Below are 25,818 nucleotides of genomic sequence, written 5' to 3' on the forward strand. Positions count from 1 at the left end.
AGGTTCGCAGGTGGTGGGTGATGGGACACAATCTAGATAGCCCGCAGGTCTCGTTTTGGAAGTGTGTGAAATACCCTCCATTATGTTGGCAATTTGCCCATGCCCATCATGAAACGAGAGATCTGTAACCTGTAAAAATTGTTTGTTTTCCATTTCATATGTTCCAAACCCAAGCCCTCCTTTAGGCCTACTATAACGAAGGCTGGTTCAACAGCAATTCCTGTGTCACACCCTGATCTGTTTCACCTGTCTTTATGCTTGTCTCCACCCCCCTCCAAGAGTCACCCATCTTCCTCATTATTCCCAATGTATTTGTACCTGTGTTCTCTGTTTGTCTGTTGCCAATTCGTTTTGTCTTGTCAGGTCTTACCAGCATGTTTTCCCATCTTCCTGCATTATGGTAAGTTGGTGGTTGAAGATATCCCTCTAGTGGTGTGGGGGCTGTGCTTTGGCAAAGTGGGTGGGGTTATATCCTTCCTGTTTGGCCCTGTCCGGGGGTGTCCTCGGATGGGGCCACAGTGTCTCCTGACCCCTCCTGTCTCAGCCTCCAGTATTTATGCTGCAGTAGTTTGTGTCGGGGGGCTAGGGTCAGTTTGTTATATCTGGAGTACTTCTCCTGTCCTATTCGGTGTCCTGTGTGAATCTAAGTGTGCGTTCTCTAATTCTCTCCTTCTCTCTTTCTTTCTCTCTCTCGGAGGACCTGAGCCCTAGGACCATGCCCCAGGACTACCTGACATGATGACTCCTTGCTGTCCCCAGTCCACCTGGCCGTGCTGCTGCTCCAGTTTCAACTGTTCTGCCTTATTATTATTCGACCATTCTGGTCATTTATGAACATTTGAACATCTTGGCCATGTTCTGTTATAATCTCCACCCGGCACAGCCAGAAGAGGACTGGCCACCCCACATAGCCTGGTTCCTCTCTAGGTTTCTTCCTAGGTTTTGGCCTTTCTAGGGAGTTTTTCCTAGCCACCGTGCTTCTACACCTGCATTGCTTGCTGTTTGGGGTTTTAGGCTGGGTTTCTGTACAGCACTTTGAGATATCAGCTGATGTACAAAGGGTTATATAAATAAATTGGATTTGATTATCAAGTTCTGTTTTCTAGTTTCCCCGGTTCTGACCTTTGTGCCTGCCCTGACCTCGAGCCAGCCTGCCGTTCTGTACCTGCCTGACTCTGAGCCATTTACGAACCTCTGCCTGTCCTGACCTCGAGCCTGCCTGCTGTTGTGTAACTTATTGACTCTACCCTGGATTACGGACCTCTGCCTGCCTTTGACATGTCTTTTGCCTGCCCCTCTGTTTGGGTGACTCTAGTTGTCAGCATCTGGGTCTTATCCTGAGTTCTGATAGCCTGTCATTTTTATCCTGATGATTTTATGATATCAGTACATTTTACATGTATTTATTTATTGATGTTGTTGTTTTTATGAAAACTGCTTGTTTTTCATTTAATTTTATTACAACCAAACTTATTAGAACGTTTCACCTTCCTGGTATTATGGTGACAACGTCCATGGCGCGCTTGCAATGCAACTTCTGGAGATGTGTGAACTCGATCTGATCTGTAAAATGGGTATGAATGTTCATGAAACATACATGTAGGCCTATTTGGGAGCAGTTCTGTGAGTGGACATTCTCCCTTTCTCTTTATTTGAGTAATTTTACCTCCTTTCGTTATATCCAATTAAGATATTGTCTAGTCGCTGCAACTCCCCAACAGGCTAGGGAGAGACGAAGGTTGAGTGATGAGTCCTCCAAAACATGATCCGCAAAGCCAAGCTGCTTCTTAACACCCTCTCGCTTTTGCCGCACCAATGTGTTGGAGGAAACACTGTTCAACTGACAACCAAAAGCAGCCACAAGCAGTCGCTAGAGCACAATGAGCCAAATAAAGCCTCGCTTAACCCGGACGACACTGGGCCAATTGTGTGCTGCCCAACCTGACAAATGGACAAACTATTTTCCAAGTTGGAATAATGTAACGGGTTGTTTGGAGGGTTCAAATAATGGAACGCAGCATACAGGAGTTCTAAAAGACAATACTTTATTCATGACAGGCAACCACCATCTCTCTCACTGCTAGCTATCCACATGTCTAAAACATCATTGCCAGAGTTTTTACACATCTTGGACATTTACTTTTTCTTTGTGGATGTAATGGGAATTACTTTTTGTGTCAGTGTGAAAACGGAAGCGAAGGAGGCCTTGGGGATGTGTCACCCACACAACAATGGGCCTGCTCTGTGCATGCAGAATAAAATAATGGACATGGGGTTCTGCTGTGACTTCTACAACACTATCACCGAGACATTCTCCCTGAAGGAAAGACGAATGAAGCCTCAATGCATTTTACTTTGCAATTTTTCGAGTTAGGCTACTGTTGAATCATGAGAATAGACAACATAGAATTCAATGCATTTGATTTATCAAGCTAAAATTGTGTTTTGATTAGACACTTTTTTAATGTTTTGAACTACATTTTTCAGGCATTTTGATTGTTGATATGGGCATTTAGTTAGAATCGTATTTATTATTTATGTGTGTGTAATAATATTTCACATAATAATATTAATATGTGTGTCTGTGTTTGAGCACCGCACATTGGAAGAATTGTAAATCCATTGTGAACGACTATGGAGTTTGCATTGCAAATTATCGGATGAACTGTGTCCATAGATTGGTCGTTTAATGCCACATATCAGTTGTAATTGTGGATGCTACATAGGCCTAAATGCACAGCCATAGATCGATCTTTGTAAATTAAGTCCATTCGTCTGTCATTCAAGGTATCCATTATTTTATTCTACATGCACACAGCAGGCCCATGGCCGTGTGGGAGACGCATCCCCAAAGCCTCATTCGGTTCCATTTTTACACCGACACAAAAAGTCAGGCACACAAGCAGTAACTGCTAGCACAGTTCTCCCACACAGCACACAGGGCATGCAGTCGGTCAGAGAGCAGAATCCTCCTGCACAAGTGCGCCCCAATACAGCCACGCAGGTAATGTTATAGTCGCTGTAGTTAGTTACAGTGGTGGAAAAAATATCCAATTATCATGCTTGAGTAAAAGTAAAGATTCCTTAATAGAAAATGACTCAAGTAAATGTGAAAGTCACCCTGTAAAATACTACTTGAGTAACAGTCTACAAGTATTTGGTTTTAAATATACTTAAGTATCAAATATAAATGTAATTGCAAAAATATATTTAAGTATCAAAAGTCAAATTAAAAGTCATAACCTGTTAACGGTCAAAACCTGTCATAATATTGTCACAACACTGTCATAACACATATATTGCATACTTTTTTGGCACCTACATAAGAGTATCAAAACCCACATTTATTCAAATGAGTTTTTTCACAGCCAAGAAGTTTCCTTTCAATCGAAAATTTGTTTCTTAAATTCTTTGTTGTTGCTGTAATTAATTATTTACAGTCATGTTTTTTTCATCATATTTTAAATAACTTGTAGAAAATTCACTTTATGACACTGTCATGAAGCATTATGACCATCCTCTGTCACTTTACGTGGACTAAGAAAATATACTTTATGACACTGTCATGAAGCATTATGACCATCCTCTGTCACTTTACTTGGACTAAGAAAATACACTTTATGACACTGTCAAGAAGCATTATGACCATCATAATCATATAAGCCTATATGTCCTGCTCCTGAAATCTACTCCTGCATTCATCCCAGTCATCAGCAACAGAGCATTGGGGCAGGTGCATGTCTGATCAATGTGTGTGCAATTACAGTGATAATTTAATATGGTCAATATAAAATAATATATATATATATATATATATACATCGGAAGAATCACGGAACATCGGAAGAATCACGGAACATATTCCAGTCTTTGCTAGCAAAACAGTCCTGTAGTTTTGCATCTGCTTCATCTGACCACTTTTTTAAAGACTGAGTCACTGGTGCTTCCTGCTTTAGTTTTTGCTTGTAAGCAGGAATCATGAGGATAGAATTATGGACAGATTTGCCAAAATGCAGGTTGAGGGAGAACTTTGTACGCTTCTCTGTGTGTGGAGTACTGGTGATCTAGCATTTTTCCCCTCTGGTTGTGCATTTAACATGCTGATAGAAATTAGGTAAAACTGATTTAAGTTTCCCTGTATTAAACTCCCCGGCCACTAAGAGCTTCGCCTTTGGGTGAGGGGTTTCCTGTTTGCTTATTTCCTTATACAGCTGACTCAGTGCGGTCTTAGTGCCAGCGTCCGTCTGTGGTGGTAAATAAATAGCCACGAAAAAAATTGGTGAAAACTCTTTTGGAAAATACTGTTGTCTACAGCTTATCGTGAGATACTCTACTTCAGGCGAGCAAAATCTAAAGACTTCCTTAGATTTTGTCATACAGGAGTGTGCTGTTCTGTCTAGCCGGTGCAGCGTATATTCCTCAAGCTGAATGTTACCCATGCCGTAATTCAGCCACGATTCGGTGAAACATAAGATTTTACCGTTTTTGATGTCCCGTTGGTAGGATATTCGTGATCGTACCTCATCTAATTTATTGTCCTATGATAGTATGTTGGCAAGTAATATTGATGGGAAGGGCAGATTTCACACTCGCCGTTGGCGGATCCTTATGAGGCACCTCGCCCTGTGTCCTCTGTACCTGTGTCTCTTTCTCTTGCCAATGACGGGGATTTCAGCCTTGTCGGGTGTCTGAAGTACATCCTGTGCGTCCTGCTTGTTGAAGAACATATCTTTGTCTAATCGGAGGTGAGTGATCGCTGTCCTGATATCCAGAAGCTATTTTCTTGCCGTAAGATACGATGGCAGAAACATTATGTACAAAATTAGTTACAAATAATGCAAACAAAACACATAATAGCACAATTGGTTAGTTGCCCGTAAAAGAGCTGCCATTTCTTCCGGCGTCATCTTCTTGGGTGACATGTCTGGCGAGATTGCAGGCCATGCAAGAACTGGGACATTTTCAGCTTCCAGGAATTGTGTAAAGATCCATGCAACACGGGGCCGTGCATTATTATGCTGAAACATGAGGTGATGAATGGCAGGACAATGGGCCTCAGGATCTCGTCACGGTATCTCTGTGCATTCAAATTGCCATCGATAAAATGCAATTGTGTTCATTGGCCGTAGATTATGCCTGCCCATACCATAACCCCACCACCACCATGGGGCACTCTGTTCACAATATTGATATTAGCAAACCGCTTGCCCACACGAAGCCATACACGTGGTCTGCGATTGTGAGGCCGGTATGGACTTACTGCCAAATTCTCTAAAACAACGTTTATGGTAGAGAAATTAACATTCAATTCTCTGGCAACAGCTCTGGTGGACATTCCTGTGGTCAGAATGCCAATTGCAAGCTCCCACAAAACTTGAGACATCTATGGCAGTGTGCTATGTGACAAAACTGCACATTTTAGAATGGTCTAATACTTTACCCAGCACAAGGTGCGCCTGTGTAATGATCATGCTGTTTAATCAGCTTCTTGATATGCCGTGCATGTCAGGTGAATGGATTATCCTGGCAAAGGAGAAATGCTCACTAACAGGGATGTAAACAAATTTGTGCACAACATTTTTGAGAAATAAGCTTTTTGTGTGTATAGTAAATATCTGGGATCTTTTATTTCAGCTCATGAAACATGGGACCAACACTTTACATGTTACTTTATATTTTTGTTCAGTGTAGTTGACCTTACACTCTTTGGATCCTCCAAATGGCGCCTTACATTATTTCAACTTGGAAAATAGTTTGAGGTGCAGAGTTCGGTTCAAGGGATGTGAGCTCCAAATTATGTAGACATGCCCAAATGCGCAGAGCTTGCCCCTGGCAATACCCACGCAACCTGTTTAGGCAATACGCATGCACAAAATATGAAATCGTCTCAATGCAATGAATGAAGCTACTTCAAGATAGGCAAAGCAGCGACACCTATGCTGTCCCTGTCCATTAACAGTGACTGGAGTCAGGAATAGCTGCGCACGTCAATGATTTGAATAGAAGGAAACAAAGTGATGAATAGCCTGGCGCCTTTCCTGAGGTTTTGATGCAGTTTTAGCAAATGTTGAGATTTTGATCATAAAACCCAACAGAATCATTGAGAAAAAACATGAGGTAACAAAAATTTATTACCATTTTTATATATTTTATTTTCATAACAGCGTTTTTAAAAATTAGATCACATGGTTAGCCCTGCCTACCCAGACCACCCTGCCTATCCTGACCGCACGTCACTGCCTTCCTCCATCAAGATTGGGCAATGGGAAGTCATTGACAAACAATTCCCTGCTTTCCTACTACCAGGACAAAACAACTCAAACAATCCTTTATATTCTGTTGTTAGACTTTTCAAAAGCAGATAAATGATGTTAGACACATGGTGTGATTTATTTTTTAACTACCTAATCTCTTGTGACTATCCTATCGATGTGTAAAAGGTGTTTCAGGGGTTGAGGGTCGGATGTGAGGTCGCAGGTACTGCCTGGTCTGGGACAGGAAGAGAAGTAGGACATCATGGAGACTGGAGCCGGTCACCTGACCAGAGAAACAGGAAGTCATCATTTATCTCTATTCTTACTTCTCATAGAAACTACAACCTTGCCACCTTTCACCCCTGGAAACTCATAAGACTCCGCGTGTGGAGAAAACATATCTGAAAAACTTGAATGTAATCTTAGCAACGTGTAAGAATATTTGTTTTGTATGGGAGAAATGCTATAAGTAGTAACTGGTGTGTTCTTCAGGTCGATGACATAGCCAGAATCTCTGGGTTGTACTTTGTAGTGCCTTAGAAACGGCCCACCACTGAAACAAGAGAAGGACAACAACACATGCTGACAGCTTGTGTGTGTGTGCAAGTGTGTATGTGTACTAACCTGGAGCCTTTGTGCCTTACAGGGAGGGCATAGCTGTTGCTCTCTGTTGCTGGGCGCAGGATGACTTCCCCGTATTCTGGGCTATCAATCAACATTAGCTCCTCCTCCTAACGTGTCATCTTGTGGAAACCTCTGGAGAAAGTGAAACAACAAATATCCTTCCTCTCCTCTCCTCGTCTCATTTTCCTTTATCTGCACTGTGGACACTAATCACAGCTAAGGTGTCTCACTTACGGTGGCACAGGAGATTCCGAGTTGCCATGAGTCATGTGTTAACGGGGTGTCAGGGCGTGGTCTGAGGTGGATGGTGTTATGGGATGGCAGGCCCTCTGGTGCTCCTGTTCCAGGACTTCCTGTAGCTGTAACCTCTGACCCAGAAGTAGTTGTAGCTGGGAAGGGGAAGTAAACTTCACATACAGTATCATCCACACTGGTAAACATGAGATGGTTGTGTGCATATGTGTGTGTGCGTGTGTGTGCAAGTACGAACCGTAGCCACAGTCATAATGAAGCCTCTCCACTCCTCTCCTGTGTCTGGACTGTCCACCTAATAATGATAATTATAACCCCGAGAATGAGAGAGGAGAGAGAGAGGGAGAGAGAGAGGAAGAGGGAATGGGAGAGGGAGAGGGAGAGAGGGAGAGAGGGAGAGAGAGAGGAAGAGGGAATGGGAGAGGGAGAGGGAGAGAGGGAGAGAGGGAGAGAGAGAGGAAGAGGGAATGGGAGAGGGAGAGGGAGAGAGGGAGTAGTGATCCATTCATTCTGTATTTCCATCTGTTAGGGGTCAAATGGAACAAGAAAATACTTACCTGTAAACTGATTGTCTGGTCGGGGAGGGAGAGGATGTAGGTAGACAGACCTCGTCTAGAACTAGATGGGTCCAACTCGATTCCTGTTAGCCCCTGTAGCTTCAACCTATGACAGTACTAGAAAGAGAAAGGGAGCAAGGGGAGAGATTGGAGGTGGATGGGGAAGGGAGAGAGAGAGGGAGCAAGATGAGAGATTGGAGGGGGATGGGGAAGGGAGAGAAGGAGGAGAGGGAAGGGAAGGGAGAAGGCGAGAGAGGGAAAGTATGAGGAGAGAAAGGGAGAGAAGTGGAGAGATTTAAAACAGATAACTGTTTTTATAATATTGACCATAGGCAAAAGGCTATAGCTAATCAAATCAAAGTTTATTTGTCACGTTCGCCGAATACAAAAGTTGTAGGCAGACCTTACAGTGAAATGCTTACTTACAGGCGGTAACCAATAGTGCAAAAAAGGTATTAGGTGAATAATAGGTAAGTAAAGAAATAAAACAACAGTAAAAAAACAGGCTGTATACAGTAGCGAGGCTATAAAAGTAGCGAGGCTACATACAGACACCAGTTAGTCAGGCTGATTGAGGTAGTATGTACATGTAGATATGGTTAAAGTGACTATGCATATATGATGAACAGAGAGTAGCAGTAGCGTAAAAGAGGGGTTGGCGGGTTATGGGTGGCGGGACACAATGCAGATAGCCCGGTTAGCCAATGTGCGGGAGCACTGGTTGGTCAGCCCAACTGAGGTAGTATGTACATGAATGTATAGTTAAAGTGACTATGCATATATGATAAACAGAGAGTAGCAGCAGCGTAAAAAGAGGGGTTGGGGGGGCACACAATGCAAATAGTCCGGGTAGCCATTTGATTACCTGTTCAGGAGTCTTATGGCTTGGGGGTAAAAACTGTTGAGAAGCCTTTTTGTCCTAGACTTGGCACTCCGGTACTGCATGCCATGCGGTAGCAGAGAGAACAGTCTATGACTGTGGTGCATATCAAGAAGCTGGGGTCTTTGACAATTTTTAGGGCCTTCCTCTGACACCGCCTGGTGTAGAGGCCCTGGATGGCAGGCAGCAGTGATGTACTGGGCCGTAACGCACTACCCTCTGTAGTGCCTTGCGGTCAGAGGCCGAGCAATTGCCGTACCAGCAGTGATGCAACTCGATGTCAGGATGCTCTCGATGTTGCAGCTGTATCCTCTTGAGGATCTGAGGACCCATGCCAAATCTTTCTAGTTTTCTGAGGGGGAATAGGCTAGAAGAAGCAAGATAAATTCCAGTCAACATATAAGACTGTGTAGTGTACTGTAATAAAGGCTCTGTCTAAGGATTCTTACTGTGTCAATCTGCTCATCTGTGTAGAGAAAAATGGTGGATCCCCGAAGCCCTAAAAAATACCCTGCAAATACCTGCGAGATGTGAATATGTAAACACGGCAACATATTATCCCTGTCCTGACACACACCACACACATACACACAAACCTCCTCTCTCTGAATTACCTCTGTTCCTCTGGTCTTCACCAGGTGTCCAGAATGGTACAGGGGCAGACCGTGGATTGGGTCAACACTCTGGGGTGAGTCCCTCCGTGCGACGCCATGTAAATCCCCACAACCCACAACCCACCCTTTAACTGAACAACACTGCAACCAACCAACCATTAAACCTCAACTTGGCTACATTTTATTCTGCTCCACCACCCTGCTATACTTTGGCCTCTGTATAGACTCTAGAGAGATGTGCCAAGGGTTCATGGATTAACTGTTAGTGTAGTAAATGCCTGGCAGCACCAGGTAAACTCACTTCCTCCACAGAACTGGACCACACCACTGTGATGTCAAAGCTGACGGAAGTCTGCTGTATAACACTGTGATGTTGACATTAGATAAATTAACATTCACAATGTTGAGAGCTGTCTCACACACACACACACACACACACACACACAAAACCAGCTTCAAAAAATGGTTAAAACAATGTTTATCTCATGGATGGTCAGTCCTTACATCCATAGCTCAGTTTATGAATTTGAGAGTGTTTGCGTTTCCCTAGCCCCATCCCTCAGCTGTTTACCAAAACTAGTGGCGGGGTAGCCGTTATGCTGTTCTTTGAGTCCCTAACTGTAGCTTTAAGAATATTCTCAAATGCTTCATGAATATGGGCCCAGATGGCACTATATGGACTTGTGCATACTATAACATGCCCTTAGGAGTGGGGTGGGCCCGTCACTGACATTAGTGCAGATATAGACAGACATGGACAAGGGGTTCAAGAAACTGAATTGGGGTTTTATGCATTTACTCTCAGATCAGTTTAAAAAATATGGTTAGCATTAGCCTAGCATGCTAACCACTAATGCTACCACTACCTGTAGTCTAATAAGTCAGAGTTTGCATACAACCATTTCTCACGCTCAAATGTATGTATGTTCATTTTTACTTGTTAGATAAATGAGTGCTCTCAACCCCACACAATAACACCTCCTCCTCCTCCATGCTTTACGGTGGGAAATACACATGCAGAGATCCTCCGTTCACCTACACCACATTTCACAAAGACACAGTGGTTGGAACCATAGATCTCCAATTTGGACTCCAGACCAAAGAACAAATTTCCACCGGTGTAATGTCCATTGCTCGTGTTTCTTGGCCCAAGCAAGTCTCTTCTTCTTATTGGTCTCCTTTACTAGTGGTTTCTTTGCAGCAATTCAACCATGAAGGCCAGATTAACACAGTCTCCTCTGAACAGTTGGTGTTGAGATGTGTCTGTTATTTGAACTCTGTGAAGCATTTATTTGGACTGCAATTTCTGAGGCTGGTAACTCTAATGAACTTATCCTTTGCAGCAGAGGTAACTCTGGGTCTTACATTCCAGTGGCAGTCCAGTTTCATCATAGTGCTTGATGGTTTTTGCGGCTGCACTTGAAGAAACTTTCAAAGGCCTTGAAATGTTCCATATTGACTCACCTTCATGTCTTAAAGTAATGATGGACTTTCGTTTCTCTTTGCTTATTTGAGCTGTTCTTGCCATAATATGGACTTGGTCTTTTACCAAATAGGGCTGTCTTCTGTATACCCTACCTTGTCACAACACAACTGATAGGCTCAACGCATTAAGAAGGAAATACATTCCACAAATGAACTTTTAACAAGGCACACCTGTTCATTGAAATGCATTCCAGGTGACTACCTCATGAACCTGGTTGAAAGAATTCCAAGAGTGTGCATAGCTGCCATCAAGCCAAAGGGTGGCTATTTGAAGAATCTCAAATATAAAAATATATTTTGATTTGTTTAACATGCCACTGCCATGTGTTATTTTATAGTTTTGATGTCTTCACTATGTTTCTACAATGTAAAAAAAACATTGAATGAGTAAAACTTTTGACCGATAGTGTAGGTCCACTGACTATTGAAGAAGACAAGCAGATAGGAATATTCACATCATCTACTCATGTATCAAAAAGTAGACAAATGAATTGCAGTAGATCTTCATGATCGTAACTTGAAACGACAAAGCAGACTGTTATTTTATGGATTGCCAAGACTAAACAGGAATCCTGTGCTTGAGCAAAGGGACCCTGGAGGGTTGATAGTTTTTTTGCAAATTACAGTTTTACCAATGAATGACAAGGTTTGCTATCTGCCATGGGGTGGCTTACAACTACAGGGTACTACGCACATCCAACTATTTTCCAGGTGTTTACAACAATTTCAAATATATAAATAAATAAATACCTGCCATACTGTTGTAGTTTATTTTCAAAATGTTAACAGGAGCATCTACAAAAGTGTGTGGGTAATTGTATTCCTTTAATTTCTCTGAATTTGCCATTATGGAAAGATTCTGTTTGACATTGAATAGATCAGAACAATTTTTTACATTTAAATAGCTACCAATAAATCAAATCAATATCATAACTTCAACTCTATACGCTCAAAAAAAGGAGAGATAGTTAGGCTAAAGAGGATTTATATTTATAGACTGTCATTGAAGTTCAATGAGTCTCTCTTCCAGACTGAGATGTTCCAGTGGGGTTGCACATTTACATGTCACTTCAGTTTCCATAACTAAGTGGGAGATGAGTGTATGAGGAGGCAACTGCATCCAGGAAGCCATTATGGTTCCCTAAGGTGCCATTAGGGAGCTTAGAGAGGAACAGCAGTGGAAAGGATGAAGGCAGTTACTCACCTTGAAGATGGCACCACTGACTAATAAGTGAAGAGCATAAATTATTCTGACTAGAGATGAGTTGCTCCAAATGTATTTCCTAATAGGTACAGGTGATGAGTGGACATAAACCCATCCATGGGTATTGAGATAATGACATTTACAACATAACAGAGTTGTACATACAAATCCACGTTCAGGATCATCATTTGACCTGCTGTTTTGTATTGCAATCCAATTTACCTTGGAAAGACTTCTACAGTAGCAATGTTTGTCTTGCATTCATTTGCATACTCAGCACTATGCTTTAAGTCTCTTTATCCAGCTTAGAGGAATTGGTCAATTATATTACTTGTTTCAATGCTAAACAGGTTTCAATGGTAAATCAATGTTGTCCTGTGGGATTTGAACATGCAAAGCTAAATAGTCATGTTAGGGTTGGTCAACCCTCCTCCTGGAGAACTAGCCTTATTCAGGATGTTACTCCAGCAACATTCTAACACACCTGATTCATGATGTTGCTCCAGTCCTGCTCTAACACACCTGATTCAGGATGTTGCTCCAGTCCTGCTCTAACACACCTGATTCAGGATGTTGCCCCAGTCCTGCTCTAACACACCTGATTCAGGATGTTGCTCCAGTCCTGCTCTAACACACCTGATTCAGGATGTTGCTCCAGCAACACTCTAACCCACCTGATTCAGGATGTTGCTCCAGCAACACTCTAACCCACCTGATTCAGGATGTTGCTCCAGCAACACTCTAACCCACCTGATTCAGGATGTTGCTCCAGCAACACTCTAATCCACCTGATTCAGGATGTTTCTCCAGCAACACTCTAATCCACCTGATTCAGGATGTTGATCCAGCAACACTCTAACACACCTGATTCAGGATGTTGCTCCAGTCCTGCTCTAACACACCTGATTCAGGATGTTGCTCCAGTCCTACTCTAACACACCTGATTCAGGATGTTGCTCCAGCAACACTCTAACCCACCTGATTCAGGATGTTGCTCCAGCAACACTAATCCACCTGATTCAGGATGTTGCTCCAGCAACACTCTAATCCACCTGATTCAGGATGTTGCTCCAGCAACACTAATCCACCTGATTCAGGATGTTGCTCCAGCAACACTCTAACCCACCTGATTCAGGATGTTGCTCCAGCAACACTCTAACCCACCTGATTCAGGATGTTGCTCCAGCAACACTCTAACCCACCTGATTCAGGATGTTGCTCCAGCAACACTCTAATCCACCTGATTCAGGATGTTGCTCCAGCAACACTCTAACCCACCTGATTCTACCAAGCAGCTACTTTTCAGGGCCTTTATTAGCTGTATTGGGTGTGTTAGAGCAGGGCTGGAGAATAATCCTGCATACCAAGTAGCTCCTTTGTCTATAGGAACAATTTATGGCATATAACTGATTGAAATTAGCCAGAAGACAACCAGCAGACCTGCCAATAACGGATCTCTGAACAATATTACAACCACTATCAGGTGAAGCACAATCTATTTGAGTGACTAACAGTGTCATTACACTAGCTTGAATAGTCTAGCTGTTAACCAATTAAAACCTATGGCCTAATATCTGGTATAATCTTGTGGGAATATATAGTCTTTCATCCACCCACCTACACAGAGGAAGCAGTAAGGAGTGTCCTGGGAGGCAGAAGATGTCAGGGGACATGAAAGGATTTCAGGGAAGTGAATCCTGGATAACTTCGGGTCAGTTTCCAGGCCCTCATGTTTATATTCAGAAGGTTATCAGGTACAAGAGGGCTCCTGAGATTTAAACCATTAATGGAAATAAACCATTAGCTTCTGCGAAATCATAGAAATAAAAAAATGCGATTTTAAGCAGTTTGGTTAGCCGAGGCAAAGACAAAAAAATATTACGCTGCCTTGGTTAAGTTGCCAAGTTGTTGGTGATACAAGGATATGTAGTCCTGAAAAGTCACTCAAAAGCCTATTTTTATTGCATTGAGTTTCTGCTTTAGCCACACCTTAACTGTGATTAGCTACTAGGTTAGTGAGGATTGGTTGGATTGGGGCTATGGGGATACCACACTCTTCAAATGTAATAGAGTCCAAGATCTGTGACATATCATCATAACACCCACATGAAACATAAAACTAATTTCAATCAGAACAAAATGTCAACTAAAGACAAACTCCAATCCCCAGATCAACAGAAATCTCACAGTAACCTTTTCACAAGGTGGTCGCTCAATATTATTGCATTGAACCTTTTCAATTAAGCTTTTCTGTGACAGCTGTCCTACTTCTGTCGACATGGCACTTATTAAGACAAAAGATTACAGTAGGTAGGTATAATTCCAGATACTGCTCACGTCCAATAAAGATATAGTATTCATCACATTTTAACTGACATTACGTCCAGTAAGAATGTCAAGATTAACTTTCAAAACCTAGCAGCATGTAAAATCAGTTTGGCCATTACTGGACAATTGATTGATGGCCGCTTAACTGATTAGTTCAAAATGTCATCTGAGGATGTGACTAGACAGTAGGCATGCATCCCTCTCTTGACCAATGTAGGGGAGCTCTTGCCCAGAGTAACTGTAGCAGAGCTCTCAGAACATCTTGACAGATGCTGATTTGAAGAGTATCAAAGAGTGTACCTTGGAACCCAAGGTAACACTGTATAATGGAGACTTTACTGTAAGAGAGAACTTGAAAAACAAGACAAGACTGTCAGTCGGAAGACTCAAAATTCTCCTTCTTTACCCTGCCGTAGTTGAAAGATTTCTATCATTTGTATTTATTCTGCCATGACTATGCTATGTATTCAATTTGAAATGTGGTTCAATCTCGTCTTGTCAGTTAGCTACACTACATGGCATTTGTTGTAGTTTTTCACCCAATCAGCCTCTTGATTGGATAGTGGTCAATGCCAGATAGTGCTGAGTGATTAGTGCTTTTTAAAGTCGGTTTGGTTTCAGTTCGATGATTAAAAAATGATCCCGGTTTTCGATGTAGATTTTTTTTTTTGGGGGGGGGGGACATTAAACAGAATACAACAATTAATAAAAGTCCCATGATGGTAGTGACTGCCCATTACTGCTTATCACTTATTAACACTAATTTATTCACATTACTTTAAAGCTTTACTTTAATAAAATATTTGTTTAATTTGATTACTTTATTATTGCATTCCAAGTCATCATCTCATCTCTATAGAGCTGCTGACTATGCTGTCTGACAAAATCACAATTTTAGTAGTTCTTCAAAGTAAATAAGGCACTTTTATGACTTCTGAATACCAACTATCAATCACATAGATCATGTATTTTAAGGCTCAAACAGCAACTGCTTTCTATCCCTCTTGATTGCGAGGTCTCTTTGTCTCGGTGTCTGCTCTGCAGAGACCGGACAAGTTTAAGAAGGCGCACAATGGATTATGGCGGCGTTCCCAAACTAGGGTTGAGACCCCCATGGTCGCAGGAGAATTTCCAAAATAATAATTACATAATTTTTTTCACATGGTTGGGGTCGCAATAATTTGGGGATATCAAAATGGGGTTGTGGGCCAAAAAAGTTTGGGAACCCGTGGATTATGGCCATTGTAGTTAATTACCACGTTTTCTGCAATAACCTATGTACAGTGGATTTGAAAAGTATTCAGACCTCTTCCCTTTTTCCACATTTTGTTACATTACAGCCTTATTCTAAAATGGATCAAATTTATGTTTTCCTCATAAATCTACACAAATACCCCATAATGACAAAGTGAAAACAAATGATTCAAAAATGTTAAACACGAATGCCGTATTTAGATAAGCATTCAGATCCTTTGCTTGAGCTTACGTAGATGCATCCTGTTTCCATTGATCATCCTTGAGATATTTCTACAACTTGATTGGAGTCCATCTGTGTTATATTCAATTGATTGAACATGATTTGGAAAGGCACACAGCTGTCTATATAAGGTCCCACAGTTGACAGTGCATGTCAGAGCAAAAACCAAGCCATGAGATCGAAAGGAATTGTCCATAGAGCTCAGAGACAGGATTGTGTTGGCACAGATCTGGGGAATGGTATCAAAACATTTCTTCAGCATTGAAGGTTCCCAAGAACACAGTGGCCTCCGTCATTCTTAAATTAAAAAAGTTTAGAACCACCAAGACTTCCTAGAGCTGGTCTCTCTGCCACACTGAGCAATCGGGGGAGAAGGGCCTTGGTCAGGGAGGTGACCAAGAACCCAATGGTCACTCTGACAGAGCTCCAAAGTTCCCCTGTGGAGATGGGAGAACATTCCAGAAGGACAACCATCTCTGCAGCCCTCCACCAATCAGGCCTTTATGGTAGAGTGGTCAAACAAGATTCTCTGGTCTGATGAAACCAGGGTTGAACACTTTGGCCTGAATGCCAAGCGTCACGTCTGGAGGAAACCTGGCACCATCCCTACAGTGAAGCATGTTGGTGGCAGCATTATGCTGTGCAGATGTTTTTTAACAACAGGGACTGGGAGACTAGTCAGGATCGAGGGAAAGATGAACGGAGCAAAGTACAGAGAGATCCTTGATGAAAACCTGCTCCAGAGCGCTCAGGACCTCAGACTGGGGTGAAGATTTACCTTCCAACAGGACAACGACTCGAAGCACACAGCCAAGACAATGCAGGAGTGGCTTCGGGACAAGTCTCTGAATGTCCTTGAGTGGCCCAGCCAGAGCCCGGACTTGAACCCGATCAAAAAGTCTCTGGAGAGACCTGAAAATGGCTGTGCAGCGACGCTCCCCATCCAATCTGAGTGAGCTTGAGCGGATCTGCAGAGAAGAATGGGAGAAACTCACCAAATACAGGTGTGCCGAGTCACACCCAAGAAGACTCGAGGCTGTAATTGCTGACAAAAGTGCTTCAACAAAGTTCTGAGTAAATGGTCTGAATACTTATGTAAATTAGATATTTCCGTTTTTTATTTTTCATACATTTGCAAAACTTTCTTAAAGCCTGTTTTTGCTCTGTCATTATAGGGCATTGTGTGTAGATTGATGAGGGGGGAAAAAACAATTTAATACATTTTAGAACAAGGCTGTAATGTAACAAAATATGCTAAAGGTCTAGGGGTCTGAATACCTTCCGAATGCACTGTACATCGGACAGTTCAGGCTTGATCGGATTTATCTCTACAGAAACTGCACATTGAGGTCACAGAAAGGAAAAAAAACAGGAATTTAAATAATTGAACCGACGTTGGTCAATTAGTTGTTTTAAAAAAACTAAATATTGCTCAGCACTAATACCAGATCAAAACACACTTCAGCATGACAAACAATTCATTTATCCAGACTACACAGGCAGAGAAAACAGCTATGTATTTGTGGTTGATTTCATAAAGTGTCTGAGGTCATAAGTTGTTGTTCAATCCCGCTTGGCAACGAGTATATAATAAACCAACCAATAAGTTACATTTTTGATTATTATTATTTTTTTTACATTTTACAGTTCAGCAGGTAGGTTACTCAAACTATAAGAAGGAAAAACCAAGGAGGCTGAAGTAAATTATCTTAATTTAATGTCATGCTTGGATTAATACACAAAGTGTCAGTGCATAAAGTACTGAAAACAAGAGCATAATGTTTCACTGCCTATGCAATCATCAGTGCTATAATGTTATTTCAGAAATAACATGAAGGTAAACTTTTCATTTGAGCTTCACCTAATCTCTTAGTTAGATGAAGCATCTTATCTCATAGTCATTTCAATCAATTACAATTACCTCACTTAGCATGCAAGACTTTCCAAGCTTTTCGCTAAGGATGTAAAGGCTCTATCAGTACAGAGGAATGAGCATTGTTCTCACCTTGATCTATGGTATTGATGTAGAATGTGCTTAAAAACAGTCCCATACACAGATCAATGTGCTCTCCAGCCGTCTCATTAGATGTATACTTTCACACAAACTAATCCAATCATGGAGGGTCAGGGATTGGTGCTTTAGAGTCATTGTTCAATCAGAGGTTGTGACACTCAACTAATGAGTTGGCTCTTGTTCTTTCAAAGAGCACCTGTTACTATGGAGAAAGGGATCCATTCTTCTTCATGTTTAAAGTTAAAATATCAACAAAACCTTATGAATTAAAAGAAAATTAGGAAAGATGTCTGTTACGCACGCCTCTATGAAGAGGGAATGCAACACCCTGCTACAACTCAACTCTCCGTGAAGTGAAAGAGGTATGGACTGTAGGTGCGAGTAAGGATGACAAAAGGCAGAGAATTTACCGTTTACTAGGAATTTATTCCTTCACTTGGTAATATGGGGAAAAGGGGCTGGATGGAACCAAAGCAAAGAAAGTAAATATCAAAGCCCCCTCTCCTATCTTACCTGCCTAACCATTACTTACCTAATTTAGCACCACCTGGTGCACTAACCAAAATACAGGGGGTGGTCCGCCCAAGTCTTACCTAGTGAGCCTAGACAGTGAATATACTACGGGTATATGTATGCCCGCGGGCCTCTTGCCTAAGCACTCCCTAGGTGCCTTCCCCTTCCCCCCTGGGAACAAATGAAACAGGATAACAAACAATCCACTTCACTACAAAACGGAGAAAAAACTAACTCAGGCCATTAGTGAAGCTCTGACAAAGCAACAAACACAGAACATACCAAAGCTGCTACCAACAACAAACTAACATAGTACATACATGGGGTGGCAGGGTAGCCTAGTGGTTAGAGCATTGGACTAGTAACCGGAAGGTTGCAAGTTCAAACCCCCGGAAGGCACCTAGGGAGTGCTTAGGCAAGAGGCCCGCGGGCATAGGTACAAATCTGTCGTTCTGCCCCTGAACAGGCAGTTAACCCACTGTTCCTGGGCCGTCATTGAAAATAAGAATGTGTTCTTAACTGACTTGCCTAGTTAAATAAAGGTAAATAAAAATACCAATGACCAACATGCTATAACACTCAGCCATCAACCTCCTCTCTCAGAAATGATCTATATCACAATCAATCTCTCCGCTGAACAACAGAACACTGGCTTTTATAGCTTTAGAAGGCATTGGAAATTGGAGACAGCTGCGTCCTGACGAGGGGGCGGGGTCAGCTCTCCAATTAATCGTGGAGTCGACCAATCAGCTACTAGGGGATTTCAGGAAGCCCTCTCCTGAAACACACACAAACTACAACACAGAAACTGGGGAACGTAACAATGTCCACCAAGTATGCATTCTATTACCCGTAGTGTAAAACAACAAAAATTGCATTTATTGTTAATAAATTGTTGTTTACTTTAAGCAACAAAAATACAGTGCATTCGGAAAGTATTCAGACCCTTTGTCTTTTTCCACATTTTGTTACACTACAGCCTTATTCTAAAATTGATTAAATCGCTTTTTCCCCTCAACAATCTACACACTATACCCCATTAAAAAAGTTTTTTAGACTAAAAAATAAATAAATAAATGGAATATCACATTTCCGTAAGTATTCAGACCCTTTACTCAGTACCTTTGGCAAAGATTACAGCCTTGAGTCTTCTTGAGTATAACGCTACAAGCTTTGCACACCTGTATTTGGGGCATTTCTCCCATTCCTCTCTGTAGATCCTCTCAAGCTCTGTGAGGTTGGATGGGGAGCGTCGCTGCACAACTATTTTGCTTCGATCGGGTTCAAGTCCCGGCTGCGGCTGGGCCACTCAAGGACATTCAGAGACTTTACCCGAAGACAATCCTGCGTTGTCTTGGCTGTTTCTTTAGGGTCGTTGTCCTGTTGGAATATGAACCTTCACCCCAGTCTGAGGTCCTGAGTGCTCTGGAGCAGGTTTTCATCAAGATTCGTTCTGGACTTTGCTCCGTTCATCTTTGCTTCGATCCTGACCAGTCTTCCAGTCCCCACAGGATGATGCTGCCAACACCATGCTTCACCGTTGGGATGGTGTCAGATTTCCTCCAGACACTTGGCATTTGGATTTCAGGCATTTGGCATTTGGCATTCACACTTGGCATTCAGACCAAAGTTTTCAATCTTGGTTTCAACAGACCAGATAATCTTGTTTCTCATGATCTGAGAGTCCTTTAGGTGCAAACTTCAAGCGGGCTGTCATGTGCTGTCATTTTACTGAGGAGTGGCATCCGTCTGGCCACTCAACCAAAAAGGCCTGATTGGTGGAGTGCTCAGAGATGGTTGTCCATCTGGAACATTCTCCCATCACCACAGAGGATTTCAGTAGCTCTGTCAGAGTGACCATCAGGTTCTTGGTCACCTCCCTGACCAATGCCCTCCTCCCCCAATTGCTCAGTTTGGCAGGTGGCCAGCTCAAGGAAGAGTCTTGGTCGTTCCAAACTTCTTCCATTTAAGAATGATGGAAGCCACTGTGTTCTTGGGCATCTTCAATGCTGCAGAAATGTTGGTTTCCTTCCCCAGATCTGTTCCTCGATATAAGCCTGTCTCTGAGCTTAATGACAATTCCTTCGAACCTTTTTTCAAATTGTGTTAAATTGTATTAATTCTTAAAACCTGTTTTAACGTTGTCATTATGGGGTATTGTGTGTAGACTGATGAGTAAAATAATGTATTTAATCCAATTTAGAATAATTCTGAAACGTAACACAATTTGAAAACAGGGAAGGGGTCTGATTACTTTCCGAATGCACTGTAATAATGAGACACACGTGTGTCCAGTGGAAGAAGAATTTCTTCAGCGGAGCTCTTGGGATGGAAGGGAAGCCGATATTATAAGCATCCAATCATAACCATCAGGTTAAAAGCATCAGTCAGCTGTATAAGGAAATAAGCAAACAGGAAACCACTCACCCAGAGTCGGCGCTCCTAGTGGCCAGAGATGTTAGTGCAGGGAAACTTAAATCAGTTCTACCAAATTTCTATCAACATGTTAAATGTGCAACCAGAGGGAAAGAAAATTCTAGATCACCTGTACTCCACACACAGAGACGCGTACAAAGCTCTGCCTCGCCCTCCATTTGGTAAATCCGACCACAACTCTATACTCCTGATTCCTGCTTACAAGTACAATTTAAAGCGGGAAGCACCAGTGACTCGGTCTTTAAAAAACTGGTCAGATGAAGCAGATGCTAAACTACAGGACTGTTTTGCTATCACAGACTGGAACATGTTCCGGGATTCTTCCGATGGCATTGAGGAGTACACCACATCAGTCATTGGCTTTATCAATATGTGCATCGAGGACGTCGTCCCCACAGTGGCTATACATACATACCCCAACCAGAGGCCATGGATTATAGTTAACATTCACACTGAGCTAAAGAAATCCTGCTATGCCCTGCGACGAACCATCAAACAGGCCAAGCGTCAGTACAGGGCTAAGATTGAATCATACTACACCGGCTCCGACGCTTGTCTTATGTGGCAGGGCTTGCAAACTATTACAGACCACAAAGGGAAGCACAGCCGCGAGCTGCCCAGTGACACAAGCCAACCAGACGAGCTAAATCACTTCTATGCTCGCTTTGAGACAAGCAACACTGAGGCATGCATGAGAGCATCAGCTGTTCCGGATGACTGTGTGATCACGCTCTCCGTAGCTGAAACAGGTCAACATACACAAGGCTGCAGGGCCAGACGGATTACCAGGACGTGTGCTGACATCAAAACCATTATCCCAGAAACCCTAGACCCACTCCAATTTGCATACCGCCCAAACAAATCCACAGATGATGCAATCTCTATTGCACTCCACACTGCCCTTTCCCACCTGGACAAAAGGAACACTTATGTGAGAATGCAATTCATTGACTACAGCTCAGCGTTCAACACCATAGTACCCTCAAAGCTCATCATGAAGCTAAGGATCCTGGGACTAAACACCTAGCTCTGCAACTGGATCTTGGACTTCCTGACGGGCCGCCCCCAGGTGGTGAGGGTAGGTACCAACACATCTGCCATGCTGATCCTCAACACTGGAGCTCCCCAGTGGTGCGTGCTCAGTCCCCTCCTGTACTCCCTGTTCACCCACGACTGCATGGCCAGGCACAACTCCAACATCATCATTAAGTTTGCAGATGACACAACAGTGGTAGGCCTGATCATCGACAACGATGAGACAGCCTATAGGGAGGAGGTCAGAGACCTGGCCCAGTGTGCCGGAATAACAACCTATCCCTCAACGTAACCAAGACTAAGGAGATGATTGTGGACTACAGGAAAAGGAGGACCGAGCATGCCCCCATTCTCATCGACGGGGCTGTAGTGGAGCAGGTTGAGCGCTTCAAGTTCCTTGGTGTCCACATCAACAACAAACTAGAATGGTCCAAACACACCAAGACAGTCGTGAAGATGGCACGACAAAGCCTATTCCCCCCCAGGAAACTAAAAATATTTGGCATGGGTGCTGAGATCCTCAAAAGGTTCTACAGCTGCAACATCGAGAGCATCACTGCCTGGTACGGCAATTGCTCGGCCTCTGACTGCAAGGCACTACAGAGGGTAGTGCGTTACGGCCCAGTACATCACTGCTGCCTGCCATCCAGGGCCTCTACACCAGTCGGTGTCAGAGGAAGGCCCTAAAAATTGTCAAAGACCCCAGCCACCACAGTCATAGACTGTTCTCTCTACTACCGCATGGCAAGCGGTAGCGGAGTGCCAAGTCTAGGACAAAAATGCTTCTCAACAGTTTTTACCCCCAAGCCATAAGACTCCTGAACAGGTAATCAAATGGCTACCCGGACTATTTGCATTGTGTGCCCCCCCAACCCCTCTTTTTATGCTGCTGCTACTCTCTGTTTATCATATATACATAGTCACTTTAACTATACATTCATGTACATACTACCTCAATTGGGCCGACCAACCAGTGCTCCTGCACATTGGCTAACCAGTCTACCTGCATTGTGCAAGATAACACAAACTATTGAAATGTGTCACGTGGCATACAGAAATAACATTGTCCTATATGTTACCGACTGGGTTTTGAACCTTGGTCTTCTGCTGGATTCAAGACAGTTCGACAACTGAGGTAAAACCTAGGCCTACTCTCTTTTTTTTGCAGACATTAAACAAAATTGCACATTATGTTATTGCATTATATGCAACCAAAATTAAACAACACAATGATTTATTATTGTAATATAACAATCTCAATGTCTCTGGGCAAGGAACCTGTTATTAGAGTGAAACGCTGTTACACATTCATAATTTATGTCTGTGATTTTGAAATTAATTTGATGCAATGTATTCAGTTTGAGGTCAGTTGCAGCTCATAGTACAACAAGCATTGTATGACTTTGAGTTAAAACGTTATGCCATATTAGAGTTCTTCTCTTAAACTTTTACACTCCAGAGGTTTGGTTTAGGAACATCTTCCATAGACATGAAATCCAGTCAAAGACACATAGCACTGGTGCATTATGAATGGGCCCTGACCATTGCGCTTCACGTTTTTACTGACCACATGATCAGATCTAAATCAAGGGTTTTCCCGGGCAGGTTTATGTGGTCAAGAACATTTCAGGGAACTATGGATACAGTATGCTTTCCGTAGAACTCTCAGAAGTACCAATGCTTTTATTGAGCATTTGCATTATTAAAAGGAATAGTGATCTGCTTCATTGTTCTTTCATTTACGCTTGACAACCTTTAAAGTCAAATAGATAGCCAATTTAGGTCCACACACAACCGAAATAGGTCTGATTTCCCAAGAGACAAGCTCCTATCATCCACCCATGCATGTAGGTGTTGCCATCAGCTAAAGTCATAGTCTGACTGTTTTGTTTTTCTTTCAACAGAGAACATTAACGTTCAAGCGACATTTCTTTATCCCCTGTGTGTAAAGCAGTCTAGTGTTAGTCTTCCATGGGAAACCCAGAGCTGAGCCCCCCTCCGGGGATATGGATTCAGGACCATGAATATATTCCATTTGATAGTCCCCATGCTGTATGATCCTCTGCCTGTTTTCCCACACTGTCAAAATACAATATTACAGGACAACAAAAAGAAAGAGAGTTAAAAAAAAGTACTGTAGGGGTGAACGGCGGCAAGAAAAGAGGATGATAAAAGTGCAAATAGAATGCCATGGTATCATTTCAAATGCTTTAACTGCTCTTGATTGAGCTTGCTTGGCTCAATTGAACAAATGGAGCAGAATCAATCAAGCGCTCAAAGTTATCAAAAAGTATTTCAGCAGATTTTGTGATTTTTGTGCGTATTTGTGAGGCTTAGTTCTTGTGAGAATACACCACAAGAGATTGGTTGCACCTTAATTAGGGAGGACAGGCTCATGGTAATGGCTGGAGCGAATAGGTGGAATGTTATCAAATACATCAAACACATGGTTTCCATGTTACAGCCATTCCTCCCCTCAGCAGCCTCAACTGAAATACACAAATGCTTGTGTGACTTAATTTATAGGAAAATACATTTTTGGGTGGCAAATCTCGTTTAAAAAATGTAAGTTATTGTAGCAATGCGTTTTGGGCAATGGTGTTCTACACTGCCTTTTTTTGTATCCCACATATATGTATATATACTGTATATATATATTTAAAAAATGTTAACAACAGAATATTGTTTTCAACCAGCTTGTCACTAAAATATTTATAATAAAATAGTAGCCATACATTTTATTTAACTGTTTATTAATGCCATTGCTGTTTTCTATGCTTGTTTTTGCTTTATACTTTGGGATACTGGTGCCATGTCGTATTTTATAAGGGTTGCCAGATTGGAGTAAAAGCTGTATTTGTCCGTTTTTTTGTTTGTTGGGGGGGTCAATCAAGGTATTTGTTTGGGGAATGGGGATACGTTTTCATGATGGGAAATGAATTAGTCAATAACTAAAATATACCATATACCATATTTAGTCCAATCAGCGTACATGTAAGCTAAATATGATGTGGCTGTCCATGGTTCTGATTTCTGTGTGTGTGTGTGCATTTGGGCTAGTAGAAAAACATGTTGACTCACCCTACTTGTAGAGAAACGTCAATGCCATCCTCCTGTCTTTCATGTTGACGAAATGGTCTGTCACTCTCTCATACAGTAAACGCTTTAATTTGATGTTTTCCTAGGCTACCTAGCTAAAATGCTTGCTTGCTAGCCTAACTTCCATTCATGGGCAACGTTAGCTAGTTAACATTAACACATCTAGCTACATATTGAACTTCCATCCTCTCAGCCCAGGTGCAAAACAATCTATGAATTAATGGTTGGATCAGAATCGTCGTTATAATCATTGGTCAGTACAGAGAATTTAAAAAAAAATCCTATCTCTATCCATGGCTAATTTACAAAAGGGCCAATTTTAGCTAGCTTGCTAGCCACCGGAGGACAACAACACAACGAAATGCAACAATTCAAGTTGTTTCTGTCGATGACGTATGCTTTCAATACGATGTGATAGGAGTGACGGCAAAATCCAAGCTGGCTTCCCTTGACACTTTTTTTGTGCGCCAGGACCATTCACAGTAGAGCTCACTCAGGTTAGCTCAATGCTGGTTAGCAAATTTTGTATACTTTTTTATCAAGGGAGGTCAAAGGCTCCCTGGCCTCCTTTGCATTCAATGCTATGAGCGGCAACAATGTCACACTCGTTTGGACATGAAAGCATCAGATACTGTAGACGTCTACACGTAGAGAGACAGGAGGGCGCTGTTTCGCTCGCTCCATCTCCTGTGAGATAGATTAAGCCTCCTGCGAATGAAGGAAAATGAAGAAACACAGAGAGACGAAAGATACACCATTTTATTTTTGTTCTTTTTTTTCTTGGTCAATTTTTTAAAGAAGCCTGATACACGCCACTGCCTGGATTGCGGTTGAGGTTACATTAAAAGTACATTGTGCAAGTGATCAATGCCGTTTGAGATTCTGCACAGATTATTACAGCAATTGTGAAGATCTCCACAGACCTGTGACGACCTATGCAAGTTACCTTGAACATGCAGGCTTTCTATGATTACATAAGAATAGTTACATTAACCTCAAAATGTGGCCATGGATAGGTAACTCTTTTTAAGGTTTAATGTTACTTTA

The 25,818-nt window shown here is 42.2% G+C and overlaps 1 long non-coding RNA gene across 1 annotated transcript; it reads right to left on the reverse strand.

Annotated features, from left to right (window-relative positions):
• Positions 1 to 6,126: 6,126 nt before the first annotated feature.
• On the reverse strand, positions 6,127 to 25,161 carry LOC116376344 (uncharacterized). The gene is made up of 6 exons (XR_004211747.1): positions 24,754 to 25,161; positions 7,687 to 7,803; positions 7,368 to 7,424; positions 7,112 to 7,266; positions 6,878 to 7,009; positions 6,127 to 6,536 (listed from the first exon to the last, which is right to left on the reverse strand). It is a non-coding gene; the product is annotated as an uncharacterized LOC116376344 (long non-coding RNA).
• Positions 25,162 to 25,818: the final 657 nt, after the last annotated feature.

This window comes from Oncorhynchus kisutch, linkage group LG11 (genome assembly GCF_002021735.2).
Source record: "Oncorhynchus kisutch isolate 150728-3 linkage group LG11, Okis_V2, whole genome shotgun sequence".
Lineage (NCBI taxonomy): Eukaryota > Metazoa > Chordata > Actinopteri > Salmoniformes > Salmonidae > Oncorhynchus > Oncorhynchus kisutch.